This window comes from Xenopus tropicalis, chromosome 7, assembly GCF_000004195.4.
Source record: "Xenopus tropicalis strain Nigerian chromosome 7, UCB_Xtro_10.0, whole genome shotgun sequence".
Classification (NCBI taxonomy): Eukaryota; Metazoa; Chordata; class Amphibia; order Anura; family Pipidae; genus Xenopus; species Xenopus tropicalis.
The window spans coordinates 111,833,277-111,850,026 of record NC_030683.2 but is presented as its reverse complement, the minus strand read 5'-3'; the positions used below and the strand labels follow the sequence as shown (position 1 = coordinate 111,850,026).

General features: G+C 43.6%; 1 non-coding gene across 1 annotated transcript; it reads right to left on the bottom strand.

Moving 5' to 3' along the window:
* Window positions 1–2,088: 2,088 nt before the first annotated feature.
* Window positions 2,089–2,459, bottom strand: LOC116412529. The gene has a single exon (XR_004223773.1).
* Between the last annotated feature and the right edge of the window lie 14,291 nt (window positions 2,460–16,750).

The following is a 16,750-nucleotide window of genomic DNA, read 5'->3' as shown; positions in this document are numbered from 1 at the left end:
CCATTTGCTCTGGTAATTGATGTCCATAACATATTAAATCAAGTTCGAACAGCAAAGATCAGTGGGCCAAATAAACCTCAATTTAAGGTTGTATTTCCGCTTCAAAAGACACTAAAGGGAACTGAAGTGGGGCTTATGTGACTGTGGCAAAGTTATGGGATCCCTTATCCGGAAACCCGTTATCCAGAAAGCTCTGAATTATGGAAAGCCCATCTCCCATAGACTCCATTTTAAATCAAATATTTCAGAATTTTAAAAATATATCCTTTTTCTCTGTAGTAATAAAACAGTACCTTGTAATTGATCCCAACTAAGATACAAATAATCATTATTGGATGCAAAACAATCCTGTTGGGTTTTAATTATTGTTTTACTGATTTTTTAGTATATTTAAGGTATGGAGAGCCAAATTACAGAAAGATCCCTTATCCGGAATACCCTTGGTCCCGAGCGTTCTGGTTAACGGGTCCTATACCTGTACCATGTAATATATTGGTCCAAACATCAGAATCAATTCTATATTGAAAGATTTGGAATAAATGGCTGACTGGATCCTGTCACGGAACGTAGATAGAAACCCAGATGCTGTCCCATGTGTCTGCTTAAGCACCCAAAAACATAGAGACTGGGTAACGGCTCCCTTCAGCATTGGACTGGGCCACCGGGGCACTGGGGAATAGTCCGGTGGGCACCAGCGGCCCAGTCAGAACCCCCCAGGACGCTCCTGCGATTCGCCACCTCCCTCCCACAACATGCCGCAAGTAAGTGTCTTTTAGGGGCGCTTGGGGGAGTCGGAGGGTGTTGGGAGCATCTGTTGGGGGGGGGGCTGCACCCCCAGTCCGACCCAGGCTCCCTTGCTTGCATACCTGAATTAATCCTGGGAGCATTCAACAGGGCATCCACTCACTACCTAGCACTATTATAAATAATATGCTGCCACTCGGATTCCATTCTGGAGGTGCAAAAGAAATGGCAAATTGAACCCTGTTTAGCACTTACTAAATGAGGCTGATATGTCTCTGTAAAGTCAAACTGACATTTTGCCCTGTATGAGACTACCCAGCGCATTGTGAACTCCTGAATACCTGGAATGGGAGATATTAATTATGAAGAGCAGGGAAGTTGGAGAATTTGCTCTTTCATGACTTTATGCAGGCCATAGAATGAGACCTATATGGGTGATCATTTGTTATAACAAAATGCATATCACAAACATCACAGAGAGACCAGTTCGACACTTTAAGCTTTATTCCAGGAGCACAAGGAGTTAACCTTGCTGCCCTATGGGCAGTGTCGGATTGGCCCACCAGGATACCAGGAAACTCCCAGTGGGCACAGGTGTCAGTGGGCCCTCCTGCTCCTGGCCATTTGGCCTGTTTCGTGGTCATTCCCTATGTCTGAATGGGAAGAAAGAGGAGAAATAGATGGAAGAATAGATGCTAGCATGTAAATAAGAGACTGGGATTATAAAGAGGCTGGGTGAGGAAAGGTGGACAAATAGTTTGGAGAGTGGCCTAGGGTATAAGGTTTCCTGGGGTCCCAGTCCGACACTGCCTATGTTGAGGGGCACATGATGTGGGTAAAAAATGTATCTGCACATTCTACTTTTCTGCCTTTTTACAGCTTTAAAATTGGGGCTCACTGATGCTGAAAAAATTATTACATTATTGATACATTTTATTAGGGAGACCAGAAAGATATAGGAAAATCCAACTGTAATGAAGGTTAATCCCGGGGTCTCACTGTACGGCTAGTGCCACAGGGAGCGATTCTCACACTCACTTTAATAATCTGTAATCGTGCCCGTACATAAAGGCAGTGCCCGGCCTATACAGCTTATACCTGCCAGTACCGGGCTCCAGGCGGATACACTGCGGCTGTGCCAACCAGCATCCCCGGGGAATATGCGCATCCCGCTGCTCTTACCCCATACTCTGCCCCGTGTGGCACTGACCTACGTGCAAACCCACACAATAAAGCCCAATTGCCTCAGTGTTTAGCGCAATACCGACAGCTGAACAGCAACACGGAGCGGCTGAATGAGACCCCCCAAGCCTACCATTAAGCGAGCTGGCCGAGACCCTGCAATCAGATCAGAATCGCCTCTATACTCACAGGCCGGGATTATGGGGGAGCCCCGCAGCCCGGCCTAGTATATCTGATCAATTCATCCTTTCAGTGATTTGCGGTCTCCGAAGCCGAGCTCAGCGCACAGGGCCCGGGAAGGGCTTAGCGAGCGGTTTCCTATCATTTCTCCTCGGGGAGAGGCCGCCATCCGCGGGGAGATCAAATAAGATCAGTGTGTATAGAAAGGCAGGAGCAGCAGCGCACAACTCCCACACTCACAGCCGCACAACTCCCACACTCACACTCGCATTCACTCCCACTAGCAGGCTTTCATACCAAACCTCACATTACAGCCATACATTTCCCATGCCGCCGCTGTTCCTACTGTTCTATTGCCGCGCCCCGCCCGATATTTTATACTAATCTAATGCAGTGCATTATGGGTAAGCCTCATTCACCTGTCCTAGCACGCCCCCTGCGATACACTGCCCCCACTGGCGGGGAGGTATAGGTGTGTTAATTAGCTCAGTACGCTTTGGAGTCAGCCGCCCAAATACCTCTTGATTTACTTATTTTAGCGGTGGCTTCTGAATGGGAGTTTTCATTTAGTCGCTGTTTTCCCTAGAAAAGTAAAGAGCTGCCCCTTGTTCTGCTTCAGACAGGTCTGATTTTTTCACACTTCACTACACAAAGTTGGGGGGCACTGCTCTGATAATCATGTAGATTAGTGGGGACATTTGTTAGCCCTGCTTTGGTATCTGATACAGTCACTGGACTTAAGGTCCCCATACACGGTAAGATCCGTTCGCTTGGCGAGATCGCCAAGCGAGCGGATCTTCCCCCGATATCCCCACCTACGGGTGAGCGATATCGGGGATCTTGAAGTAAAAAAAAAAAATAATCCAATTGTTTGGCCCTGGGGCAAAACGATCGGATTATGTAGGCGGCAATGGGGCAGTCGGTTCAGGGACCGCATCAACGAGCCAATGCGGTCCCCGATCCGACTGAATCTTTTAACCTGGCTGATCGATATCTGGCCAATTTCAGGCCAGATATCGGTCGGCCAGCCTGCTCGTTTCTGCCCCTACACGGGCAGATAAGCTGCCGAGTTGGTCCAAGGGACTGATATCGGCAGCTTCTATCGGCCCGTGTATGGGGTCCTTTAGTGGGGCCACTGGTCAGAGCTATAATTGGTCAAATGCCTTGAGCACAGTAGGGGCCACAAATGTGTGATCAAAGGTCTGATGATCATGGGCTTTTAGGGGCAAAGACACACGTTGCAATTAGTCGCCGCAACTTTGTACAAAGTCGCAGCGAAAACCTGTGCACGATTAGTTGACTTATACACTACCCTATGGCAGAAAAGTTGCCACCAAACAGGAGGCAGCAATTTACTGGGTTATAGTATGCAGTGCCTAAATTGACTTTTGCACCATTTTATATAAATTGAACATCTACATAGTCTGCAGTGCTGTAGTACAATAGAATGGTGTCCATATCACTCATACAGACTACCTATAATAATGACTGATGCAGGCTGTAGAGAGGGCCCTGCTCATTAAAAAGTAAAAATAAATGGACATTAAAGGGGTTGTTCACTTATAAGTTTATATTTTGTAATATTCTGAGACAATCTGCAATTGGTCTTCAATTAACTTTTTGTTCAGCAGCTCTCCAGTTTGGAATTTCAGCAGCTATGTGGTTGCTAGGGTTCAAATTACCTTAGCAACCAGGTAGTAGTTTGAATGAGAGCCTGGAATATGAATAAGAGAGGACCTGACCAGAAAGATAAGTAATAAAAAAGTAACAAAATTGTAGATTCAGAGAGAAAATAGTTTTTTGGCTGCTGGGGTCAGTGACCCCCATTTGAAAGTTGTAGGCAAATAATTCAAAAACTATACAAAATAAATAATAGAGACCAACTGAAAATTGCTTAGAACTGGGCAGTCTATATCATGCCAAAAGTTAACTTAAGGTATATTATTATTATTATTACAAGTTAATCTTGTCAGTTTGGAGCAACGGTTAACTTAAGGTATATTATTACAATTATTACAAGTTAATCTTGTCAGTTTGGAGCAACAGGTCAGACAAAGCTGCACCCAGAAATCATTCACAGAAGCTAGATCCCCAGACAGCAGTGGAGTAACAATAGAGGAAGCAGGGGGGGCCAGAGCATGGGGTCTGCTTCCTTTATTATTCCATGGCCCCCTTCCTTCCACCAGCTCTCTTGCGTCCCCCAGCCTGCACATGTATACATTTCCGCTCCCTACCCATAGCAGGGAGCTATGTGCTGGGGGCCAGGGGCTGGTCGGGTTTGCGCTGGGCCCCACCAATGATTTTTTGGCAGGGGGACCTGGCCCAGAGTAGTTATGCCATTGCCAGACAGCATGGGTACTATTCATATCTTTAAAGGGGAAGTAAAGGTTTTAAAAAAAAAAGTCTAGGGATTCTGTTAGAAACCCAATAGAAGCAATGTTTCTATATATCTCTATGTGTTTTACAGTGGTGTAACTGTAGAGCATATATGTCAAACACAAGGCCCAGGGGCCAAATCCGGCCCACCTGGCTATTTTATGTGGCCCTTGGTGAGTGTGTCCGACGATCCAGCCTGATCAATTTCCATTTTCCTCACATAGTAACTAAGACTTATGCTGGCCATACACGTGGCGATCTGACGATGTTTCGTGCGACCATCGGTGCCACGAGGTTTCGTACGATATTATCTGTGCGTGTATGGCCACCTTAAGGGGTATATTTATCATGCTGTGTAAAAAGTGGAGTGAAGCATTACCAGTAATGTTGCCCAAGGCATCCAATCAGTAATCAGATTTCAACAGTAGCAAAGCATCTATTGGCTGCTATAAGCAACATCACCGGTAATGTCTTACTCCACTTTTTACACACTGTGATAAATATACCCCTTAGTATCTTACTAAGTATATTAATATAAAATTTGTCCCGCGACTTAGCCTGTGTCTTAGATTTCGGCCCCCTTATGTGATTGAGTTTGACACCCCTGTTGTAGAGTAATGGGGGCAGGGACTTCTGTATTTGTCAATAAAAGTGGCCCCTGTATAAAGGCAATACTACACTTTGTCACAGGGGCACATTTGCTAAGGTGGCTCAGTACAGGATTGTTGCAGGTTCTCCTTTATGTGTGTGGCAGCATGCCTTTATAGTAGCAAGGGCTCCTGTGCCAAGTACACAGTGATTGTGTTGGAGGTGGCACTGTGCACTGAAAGTTGTAGGGGCTGCTGTATTATGTTGCATTATGGCAGGGGCTTTGTGCATTAGTGAAGACATAGGGAAACACTGACTGGTGAATTACATTCAACTCCTGCCACCCTGGAAGCCACCAGCAGACAGTTATAGTTAAACAACAGCTTGTAGCCCCTTTCCAGACAAAGGAATCTATGGGGTACACATACAGCTCTAAGGCCCCCCAGAATTAGAATGTCCCCAGTATCCCCTATTCATACCCCTCCATCCCACACAAACCGGCTCTGGGTTAATATCTATCGTTCCTATGAGAGAATCCTCCTGCTGCCTCTCGGAGCAATTAGCATACATTCCACACTACAAAAAAGTAATTTTCAACTGATTTATATAACAAAGCAACTGTCTTCCGTCGCTTAGACCCTCTAATGCTTATTCCCTGTCTGGCTGGGATTTACTGCACCTCAATTATCACAGTTTGCATGCTGCCTCCCCCCTTTCTGATTTATCTCTTTCTACGGGACTCTGCATGAATTCTTGTTAAACATTTATCTGTCATTTACAGAATTGGGAGGAGCCTCTGATTTCTGGGAAATCCACACTGTATACTATGTAAATCAGCCAGAAAAGCATAAAGGAGAGAGGGATAGGGAAACAGGGAGAAAGTGAGAGAGGATAAGATGGATTGGCTAAAGTTTTTCTCCGCTATCCACCCTGGCGCATTAGGGAAGAATACATTAGTCAAGATGCATCTTTCTTTCAGAAATGGGTCTATTCTTAAAGAGACAAAAAAAGGACATTTCTACAGGTGGCTTTTGTTGCTATGATGCCGTGCAACATGTTCAGAAGGCTTATTTCAATTCCTGGATACCCCTTGAACCATTGCTGGGTATTACATAATGTTTAAAGCAATACTGTCATGGGAAAACATGTTTTTATTCAAAACACATCAGTCAATAGAGCTTCTCCAGCAGAATCTGCACTGAAATCCGTTTTTCAAAAACACAGATTTTTTTATATTTAATTTTGAAATTTCACATGGGGCTAGCCCTATTCTTTATTTCCCAGGGTACCACAACCATGTGACCTGTGCTCTGATAAACTTCAGTCACACTTTACTGCAGAGCTGCAAGTTGGAGTGATATCACCCCCCCCCAGCAGCCGATCAGCAGAACAATGGGTGCAAGATAGCAGCTCCCAATAGATATCAGAATAGCACTCAATAGTAAGAAATCTAAGGGCTCTGGCACACGGGGAGATTAGTCGCCCGCGACAAATCTCCCTTGTCACGGGCAACTAATCTCCCCGAACTACCATCCCACCGGTGAACATGTAAGTCGGCGGTGGGATGGTACACGCTGCGCAAGCGATTTTGGCAAATCGCCGAAGTTGCCTCGTGAGCCATTTTCGCCGATTTGCCGAAATCACGCCGCCGCGTGTGCCATCCCACCAGCGACTTACATGTTCGCCGTTGGGATGGCAACTGATGGCTCTCGGATGGCAACTCGGGGAGATTAGTCGCCCGAGAACAGGGAGATTTGTCACGGGCGACTAATCTCCCCATGTGCCAGAGCCCTAAATCGGGCTTAGGACTCCTCCAGTTACATGGGAGTAGGAGAAACAAAAGCCCAGACTCAGGCACAATGCACTGAGACGGCGCCTACACACCAATATTACAACTAAATAAATACATTTGTTGGTTCAAGAATAAAATTTTACATGGTATAGGGAATTATTTGCTATTTAAATAGTGTAATTTAGAAATAAAAAGTACACCATAAAAATCATGACAGTATCCCTTTAAAGGAACAGTAACACCAAAAAATGAAAGTGTATAAAAGTAACTAAAATATAATGTGCTGCTGCCCTGCAGGGGTAAAAGTTGTGTGTTTACTTCAGAAAGTCTACTATAATTTATATAAATAAGCTGCTGTGTAGCCATGGAGGCAGCCATTCAAAGGAGAAAAGGCACAGGCACATAGCAGATAACAGATAAAACACTATTGTATTCTACAGAGCTTATCTGTTATCTGCTATGTAACCTGTGCCTTTTCTCCTTTTTTCCAGCTTGAATGGCTGCCCCCGTGGCTACACAGCAGCTTATTATATAAATTATAGTAGTGTTACTGTAACAAACACACCAGTTTTACCAGTGCAGGGCAACAGTGCATTATATTTTTATTACTTTAAAGCTCTTTCATTTTTTGGTGTTACTGTTCCTTTAAGGCTAATGGCCCATGGGGCTTTTTCACTGCTGCTGCCCTCTGGTGGAGAACAATGAAAGTCAAAACACCCCTGACTGCCTGTCACTGCTCTTAAATGTTATTTAGTGGCAACCAGCGTGACTAATGCACATGACTCGGGGACAGATTAACCTTTACCTGGAGGTACACCTGTCATGACTCCATGTCCTTTAGCCATTTTATAATATCAATAGTGGACATTTTTCACCATCCCACTAACCCACCTACTCAACCTGAGCTAAAAGTTAAAGTTATAGAGAAGCTATATCAGAACTTTGCATCCATCTCATCTTCTTGGATAATGTTGGGTGGGCTTTCTGTTGGCTAGTGGAAATTGTCGATCATAAAGGGAAAGTCATGAAGGGGATGGACTTTGTAAGCGATGTTGCCCATAGCAACCAATTAGCAGTTAGATTCACCTACAAAATAGAAAACAAATGCAAAGATCTGATTGGTTGCTATGGGCAACATCGCTGGTGATGTTTATCTCCAATGTTAATAAATATACCCCTAAAAGTTGCTATTGCATGGAAGAGTAAACTATATAGCTGCTGTAATCCTTGTAAATAACAGATATTTGCAGAAAATGTAAGGTCCTGCATTACTTTTGTTCAGGTATATATGACTGTGGCGTATTCTTTGCTGTTTTGTTGAAAAAATGCCTCTGGTACCTTATGCCTATAAATAAGAATTGGGAATTTAATTTCCCCTTGTTACCAGGCCTTATAATAGTAATTTGCAAATTGTATTTGGTGAATGAATGCTGTCGGGAAATCACTTTTCTTTGCATTTATCACTTCCTGTGGGTTTATTCAGGGCTTCTGAGAATTACTGTCAGAAGAGAATGACATCTCTGATGGGGGGGGGGGATTAAATTGCATTATTGGGAAATGAGATATAAACAGATTTTAAAGCATATCTTAGTCATATCTAATTGATTAACTGGTGGCAAACATTTGTTGGAAAAAAATCCAGTAATATCCAGTTAATATTCAGTAACTAGCTGGGGGATGACCTGGGATCCCTGGGCCCCCACACTAATGATCCCTTATCCTTCACCCCTTTGCCCTGCACCAGCCAGCTATTAAATGCATCGGGGACAGGAATAGGGAGAGGGTTTTCTTATCCCCTCACCACCCAAAGTGACCTTTTACCGCTATAGTTGACTGGCATTGTAATACAGATAAACTGCATTCCCTTAGGGCGTATAATTCACAAACCATATACTGGCAGCGCTGGACATGTCCATCCCCCTGAACAGTCAAATTAAGGTGGCATTATGTGTGGGACAAGTGCCCTCTGTATTTTCCTTTAATCAATTCAAAGGAGAAGAAAAGTAAAAACTAAGTAAGCTTTATCTGAAAGGTCTATGTAAATACAGCCATAATCACTTACAGAGTCCTCTATCAAAAGAAACACAGGATTTCTTGTCTTTTTTTGTGTACACATGTACTTCGGTATCAGACTTCCTCTCTCAGAAAAATCCTTTATTCCGCGGGCCAGAGTCTGCACAGCTCTCTCCTCTCTCCCTTCTCCTGCTCCCCCTCCGATAAGAATTCATAAGAACTCCCTCCCCCTGCCATCAGAATGTGTAATCTGACCTACCAACAGCTAGAGCTGCAGAAGGAAGCTACAAAGACCACGCTAAAATGGCAGCTGCTGTCTTAAGCAAACAGAGAAAGCTTCTAGGGCTCTTTACTCGGGTATGGTAAAGCTTTCTGCAGAATAAATATAGTGTTCTAGGTGGCACTAATGTGGCGAATCTATTGGCAGTAAAATGCCAAAATTACTTTCCTTCTCCTTTAAGATCCTACTACACAGAAGCTGCAGGCTTTGGAGCAAGCTCATACATTTTTGAGACCAATACAAAAGCATTCTTTTGTGAAAATAAGATATTTATTACTTATTCTGACCTTCCCACCTCTCTCTACGCACTAGGGGCTCTAGGGCTCATTCATGAACACAGAATAAAGTTAAAAATTTGTGCAAAAATCTTAATGTTCTTTAATCGTAACAAAGTGTTGTATCCCAAAACTGAGGCGTCATTGTGGGCACACCTTGTGTTTACTGCAACTTGTTCCTGATTCACCAGTGTAGATGCAAATTGGTGTCCATTTTTGGAAATGAAGTGCAAGCTCAATTTACACGTGCCTTGCATTAGCATCTGATTTACTTGCAGCCATTGATGCAGCCTGGTAAGGGAGTCCTGCACCTATAGGTGCCGGTTAGTGAGCATGGGGCTGTGAGGACAAAGGCAGTACAGGTATGGGATCTGTTATCTGGAAACCCATTTTCCAGAAAGCTCTGAATTACGGAAAGCCTGTCTCCCATAGACTCCATTTTAATCAAATAGTTTAGATTTTTAAAACAGATTTCCTTTTTCTCTGTAACAATAAAATAGTATCTTGATCCCAACTAAGATAAAACAAATCCTTATTGGAGGCAAAACAATTGTATTGGGTTTAATTACATTTTTAATGATTTTCTAGTAGACTGTAGGTATGAAAATCCAAAGACCCCTTATTCGGAATACCCTTGGCCCCGAGCATTCTGGATAAAGGGTCCTATACCTGTTGCGATGTGTAATTGTCACCACCCATAATTCCTAGGCACAGGTTAGAGCCTGTATGTTCCGGCTTCTGTTTGGAAATGTTCATATATAATTGTCAGTGAATGTGCAAATACCAGTAAATTCTCTCACTATATTCTTATTACTGGCAGACAGGGCAAAACAAACGGTGGAAAGCAATGAAAAGCATTCTGTCATCACCCAGTTGCGCTGCTCTTCATAATCCCATGAATTTTTTACACAACTTTAAACATTGCCGTATTCTTCTCTGCTAAACGAGATCCATTTTTCCTACATATTATAGGCTAAGTGCTGTGGCTTTGTTTGCTTCGCTTCTGATGGCCAGTCTCATCAGCGGTTGATGCATTTTAAGCGGTCGCAAAAATAAGTGTGAATTAATGATAGAAAGGTACTTGCACCATACACACTCCTTTAAAGGAAAACTATACCTTCAGCATAAATACTTAACCAACAGATAGGTTATATTATATTACGTGGCCTATTAAACAATTTTACCAAACTGGAATAAATATATCAGTTAATATTGCCCATTTACATCCTTTCCCTTGAGCCGCCATTTAGTGATGGGCTGTGTGCTCCCTCAGAGATCAGCTGACAGGAAATAATGCAGCTCTAACTGTAACAGGAAGTAGTGTGGGAGCAAAAGGCAGAACTTTGCCCATTAATTGGCTGATGGGGCCTAGCATGTATGTGTGCCTTGGCTTGTTTGTGTGCACTGTGAATCGTATGATTCCAGGGGGCGGCCCTTAATTCTTAAAATGGCAGTTTTCTATTTTGGATTACCCAATGACACATACTACTAAAAAAGTATATTTTTATGGAAATGTTTTATTTAGATGAAGCAGGATTTTCATATGAGCTTCTTATTGTTGTATAATGTAGGGGCTAAAGGGGAGCCAGGTGTAGGGTTGCCACATGTCAATCTGAAAGGGTCGGCCCGGTTTTCTAAATTTGGGAAACCAGGCAAGTGGATTTTGACCTGCCTGTCTGGTTACCCCAGTGGGCATGCAAAACATTGAAAAAAAGGGCATGGAAAATGTGAGTTGGGCTGCTGATTGGACCAGAGTGTAGGGAGCACAGTATGGCATGGTCCTGACTGATTGATGCCATTTCAGGTTAGCCTACAGCAGCAGAAGCCACTGCCTTTGGATTAATGCTTAAAAGGAACGTTTCATCACAAAGGAAGAAAAGAATCACTTGTGCATCAGCAATAACATTCCCCCATGCAAGCACAAATAGTGACTAGAACATTGTCAACCGAAAAATCGATATTGTCCAATATGAAGACTGTTTTCATTCACATGATGTTTTACCATTTGATGGCAGCAGCCAATGTAGAGAAAGAGAAAGGAAGGGAAGACTGTTACATGAGCACCGCAAATTTCACTCCCCCGTGCAAGCACTAACATTGACTATAATGTTTCAAGACAAAAAAAACACTTCTTTTTGCAAGTTTACACTATTTTCACTCACAAAATTACTATTTTCACTCACAAGACACTTTTTTTATGGCAGCATCCTTTTCAGAGAGGAAGTCTGACAACAGTAGCTGTTAGAATGAAGATGAGGAAATAGAAGGGTTGCAGAGTCCAAGTACAAGCCCTTAATAGAGTGTGACATAAATCTGTTAATCATAGGATCTGAATAAGCAGGTATGAGAGGTTGTAAGAAATGAGAGAGTATATAACCCAGAAATGTATGAATAAGTGAACAGCGGGAGGGATGTCACCCAGCGAAATGCGTGGCGTTATGTGACCCTTTTGTTTGATTCCTGGAACACTCGCCTTGTGTTTCCTTCACTAGATAAATTCAATGTCGCTGTTGCTGCTATTGTTCACGGAATTAGAAAAACACCTCCTTCTTACCAGAAATATGGCAAGAAAAATGTAAATGAATGAGCACAAGTCCTTTAGGGAGCGCTTCCCAGATTGAACAAGATGTTATTGTTTTGCCTTTTTTTATGGTTTTCTGTACTCCCATTGATTATTTGTTCCAAGCCATTTCTGCTGCTCTTCCCGGCCCTCTGTTACTGAGCGACAGTGTGTCTGCATGCAGCGAGGCTTGGCTGCATTACGCCCACAGAGCTTACACTTGGCTGCCGACACTAAAGAAGGTATGGGAAAGCTGAATTCCTGTCAGGAAAGTGCTGATAGTGAGCAAGAAACGACGAGGCTGTTTGTACTAAAAGTAGAATACAGTTCCCTAAAGAGCCTCTAAAATACAATCTGCTTTTATGTTGAGATCATTGTGCCGATATAGGAAAATATATTCTATTTCTATGCAGGGTTGCTCTTCATAAACCTCCCTTAAATAGAAGAGAAAGTATGAGGGCACAGGTGGGAGGTTTGATTCCAGCCAGGACACTGCAAGGAGTTTGTAGGTGTCATTTACAACTGGAGCCGCCACCACATACAAACCAGGCTGTCACTCCATGGACCCCACAGCGCCCTGCGTCAACAGGCACAGAGCAAATGCACCAATAGAATTAAGCCCACATGCAGGGGCATTGCTTCCATGAGGTGAGCTGTAATACTCACAACACCCTTGAAGTTACCTGGGGTGGCAAAAAGCCTCAGCCCTATGACACAGGCTCAGGAGCACACAACCTTTGCATGTGGTGGGCGATGGAAGGCTGGTTCTTGCCTGTGGGTTAGCAAGGACTTGCCCAGGGCCCCCCCCAGGATTGGCGGCCCAGTCCCACCATGCAACCAGGCAGTAGTTTGAATGAGAGACTGGAAGATAAGTACGAGAGTCTTTGAGCACATAGAAATATATTAACAATAAAAATATAGTTGTGTAAAATATAGGGATTGTTGCTTTGATCTCTTGTTGTGTGTGATGCTGCAATTATATTTTTGGTGTACTTTTCATTTACAAGCTATGTCACGCACATAATAATGTGTTAGGATCATTGTAGTCATCATCAAGCCCCTAGCCACCACAGATCATTTCCTATAATTTCCACCCACAGAGGTAGAAAATCCTGATGATGGAGCTATTAAGGTAGAAGAGCTAATATATCCTGATTTTCCAGTAGGGGTGGTGGGAGGTATGAGGGCTCATTTAAGGTCATACAAAAATGGATGCAGTTGTACATATTTACTTCATTTATTAAAGTGACTTGCTTCTAAATGCTCTCCCTACCTCAGTGTGTATTTATGCCAAATGACATTATGCACTCCCCTCCTAGTCTGTTTAAATGAGATGCCCACACATACACTTACTGGCACAGGGAAACCCTTGGGGTGTTAGTAATTCCAGGTTTCCCCCTGCAGACTGCACCAATACGCTTGTGCAAAGGTCTGAGCTACCCAGTGATGAGCTGTGGAGATGTGTCCGATTCATGTCAAAATGGGATCTCAGTTTTGTGCATTTGAATCCATTGGATGCTTTTTCCGGAGGTTCTGGCCAGGTTTTCCTGTTACAATAAAGGTGGCTATACACAGGCCGATCACCTATGTTTTTGGAACGATCCAGCCACAGGCTGAATAAACCAAGAACGCATAAGGGGCTGCACCTTTTTATTGCCCAATCGTTCAGAGCACAAGAACAACTGGAGGAGCCTTTTAATTCCTCGTCTGACAATATACTATGCACTAGATAATATGGTGCATCAGGATATAAAAATTTCAAACAGCGCATTCGCACTAGTGATCTGGTCCACCTTGCCCTGCTATGCAGGAGGTTTGGCATCGCTTTGGCAGCCTCTGGCCTGCAGGGAGGGCGAGAACAACCTTGCTCAGATCATGAAACTCTGCATTGTACAATTTTATCTATGTGTATGTCTATGGCCAGCTTAAGGCTGCCATACATCCAGTCATGTCAGGGCGCCCTAGGCAACCTGGTCGGCCACCTCACCCCTGCCCACTCCCCTGCATGTCCAATGTCATTGCAGGAGTGGTAATTGCCCCAGTCCCACAATGACAAGTGGCGGGGGCAATGACAAGGGAGGGCAGACTGGGGTAGGCAGGAGAGGTACTTACCTGGTGCCCCCCCCCCCATCATTGTGCCCTGGCAAGTGCCTCTTCTGCCTACCCCTACTTCCGGCCCTGAATTATGTACATCCACACTGCAGCAGAATTAGGCCATTTAAGTTCAAATGAAGCTACTATAGTATCAATAGAATTCTTGCAGTTTATCAAATTAAGACTGAGCAAATCAAATCGTCTGCAAATAAAAGCATTCTGCTTAATATCATTGTAGTCCTAAAGAACCATTCACAATATATTTTGCTATTAAGAGGTTAAAAGTCCCCCATGAGATTTCCCTGAGCGGAGCAGGGTGAGACCTGCGACCCAGAAGCGCTCTGCTGTTTTGTTGCCAGTACAATATACAGTAAGTATTTAACAATCAAATGAGGTTTACTGGAAGAGGGCTAGGAGAATATTTCCCTATCATTAATTCACAAAGCAAATAATGGGATGCAGGGCTTTACAGGATAGGACATAAAGTGCACTTTTTTCCGCTAAAAAGGCAGCTAAACAAACTCCTAAGTCGCTCGTAAAAACCAGGAGTCTAAATAAGAAATGGCAGGGACTGTGTAATATTGATAAGGGCAAATCAATAGCTTCATGGAGAATGGAAAGTGACTGCCTATTTGGGGGAACAATCCCTCTGTCAGCTAAGTGGCAAAGGAATGTATTGATTTTCCATCAATACGGATGTGCGCACACTGCTTTTCTTCATGTTTCTCCCCGTTCAATCACTCAACACAATGAGCATATGTTCCCGTGCAAGCCCGTGTGGGTCCTGGGCACGCAGGGCGCGTTACACTGACAAGCACCCATCAGTACTCAGCGGTGATTAGAACTGCCTGATCAATACAGGGAAATGACATCTAGGGAAAAAAATTCTCCCTTTATTTTCCCTGGGTAGAATGAATGTGCTTCTTTCCTGTGTGAGAATTTCTTACTTTTGTAAGAAACATTCTACGATTTCACATGGTTCAGTATGACATAGACGTCCATAGTCTGAGACAATTTGCAATTGGTTTTCTTTTTTTTAATTCAGCAGCTCTCCAGTTTGGTATTTTAGCAGCTATCTGGTTGCTATGGTCTTGTTTACCTTAGTAACCAGGCAGTGGTTAGAATGAGAGACTGCAATATAGTTAGGAGAGGGCCTGAATATAAAGATAAGGAATAAACAGTAACAATAACATTTTAGCCTCACAGAGAAAAAGGTTTTGGCTGCCGGGGTCAGTGACCACCATTTCAAAGCTGGAAAGATATAGAGGAGGAAGGCAAATATTTCAAAAACTATACCAAATAAATGAATGAAAACCAATTGCAAAGTTACTAAGAATAGGACATTCTATAACATACTAAAAGTTAATTTAAAGATGAACCATTGAACGCAGCGCTGTACAATCTTACAGAATACAAAATTACACACAGGGAGGACAAGTGATATAATAAATAAATACAATAAATATATGTATATAAATGCACAGGGAGTAAGTGCCATGTGGTATGAGCACAGTAGGAAGGAGGTCCCTGCCCCGTAGAGCTTACAATCTAAGTGGTTGGGAAAACTTTGCCGACGAGGATGGGATTTATACACAAATGGGAAAATATTGAAACTTAGGAAAATACTGCAGGGGTTATTTATTACTGCCTCTGAGAAAGTGCACCCCTTTGTGCTCATTCTATTCAGCTTTGCAGCAGGGACAGTGCTGGATGAATAAATCTCTACCATCATGCCTGAACGATATGCATGTTACAGGGCTGGAAGCGGGACACCTATGTGCCATGCCAAATGAATACAGAGATGCAAAAAGCAGCAGGGGCGGGCCAAGCCGACCAGGCGCCCTAGGCCACCCGGTCGTCCACCTCGCCCCTGCACCTTCCCCCTCCCCCTTGCGTTTTGGCGCGCATTCGGGCGGGGTGCGACGTGATAATTCATTGCCTCCACCACGTAATCACAAGCGGCGGGGGCAATGACAAAGGAACCCCAATCATTGCGCCCTAGGCAGCTGCCTCTTCTGCCTACCCCTAGTTCCGGCCCTGAAAAGCAGTCAGTGTTGTATTCATCAAGGGAACAAAGCACATTTTTTTAACCTGCAATGCAGATCACAAAGTGCAGAGAACATTGCTGATTACACCCATTTTTTTGCACTTTGCGCCCAGTCCTGAACTCAATAAATGACCCCCATTGTTTTTATTTAACTGAAGAAGTAGGCTAAAAATGCTGCACATTATGTTTTGAAATTCTGTACTAGCCGTAGCACTTTAGCAGGGAAGGTCTGTGCCCCCAAAGATGCCCCAGTAGCCCCCCATCTTCTTTTCTGCTGATTCCGTGCACATACTCTGTGCTGCTGTCACTTACCTGAGCTTAGGGTCTGACACATAGGGGCTGATTTACTAACCCACGAATCCGACCCGAATTGGAAAAGTTCCGACTTGAAAACGAACATTTTGCGACTTTTTCGTATGTTTTGCGATTTTTTCGGATTCTTTACGAATTTTTCGTTACCAATACGATTTTTGCGTAAAAACGCGAGTTTTTCGTATCCATTACGAAAGTTGCGTAAAAAGTTGCGCATTTTTCGTAGCGTTAAAACTTACGCGAAAAGTTGCGCATTTTTCGCGTAAGTTTTAACGCTACGAAAAATGCGCAACTTTTTACGCAACTT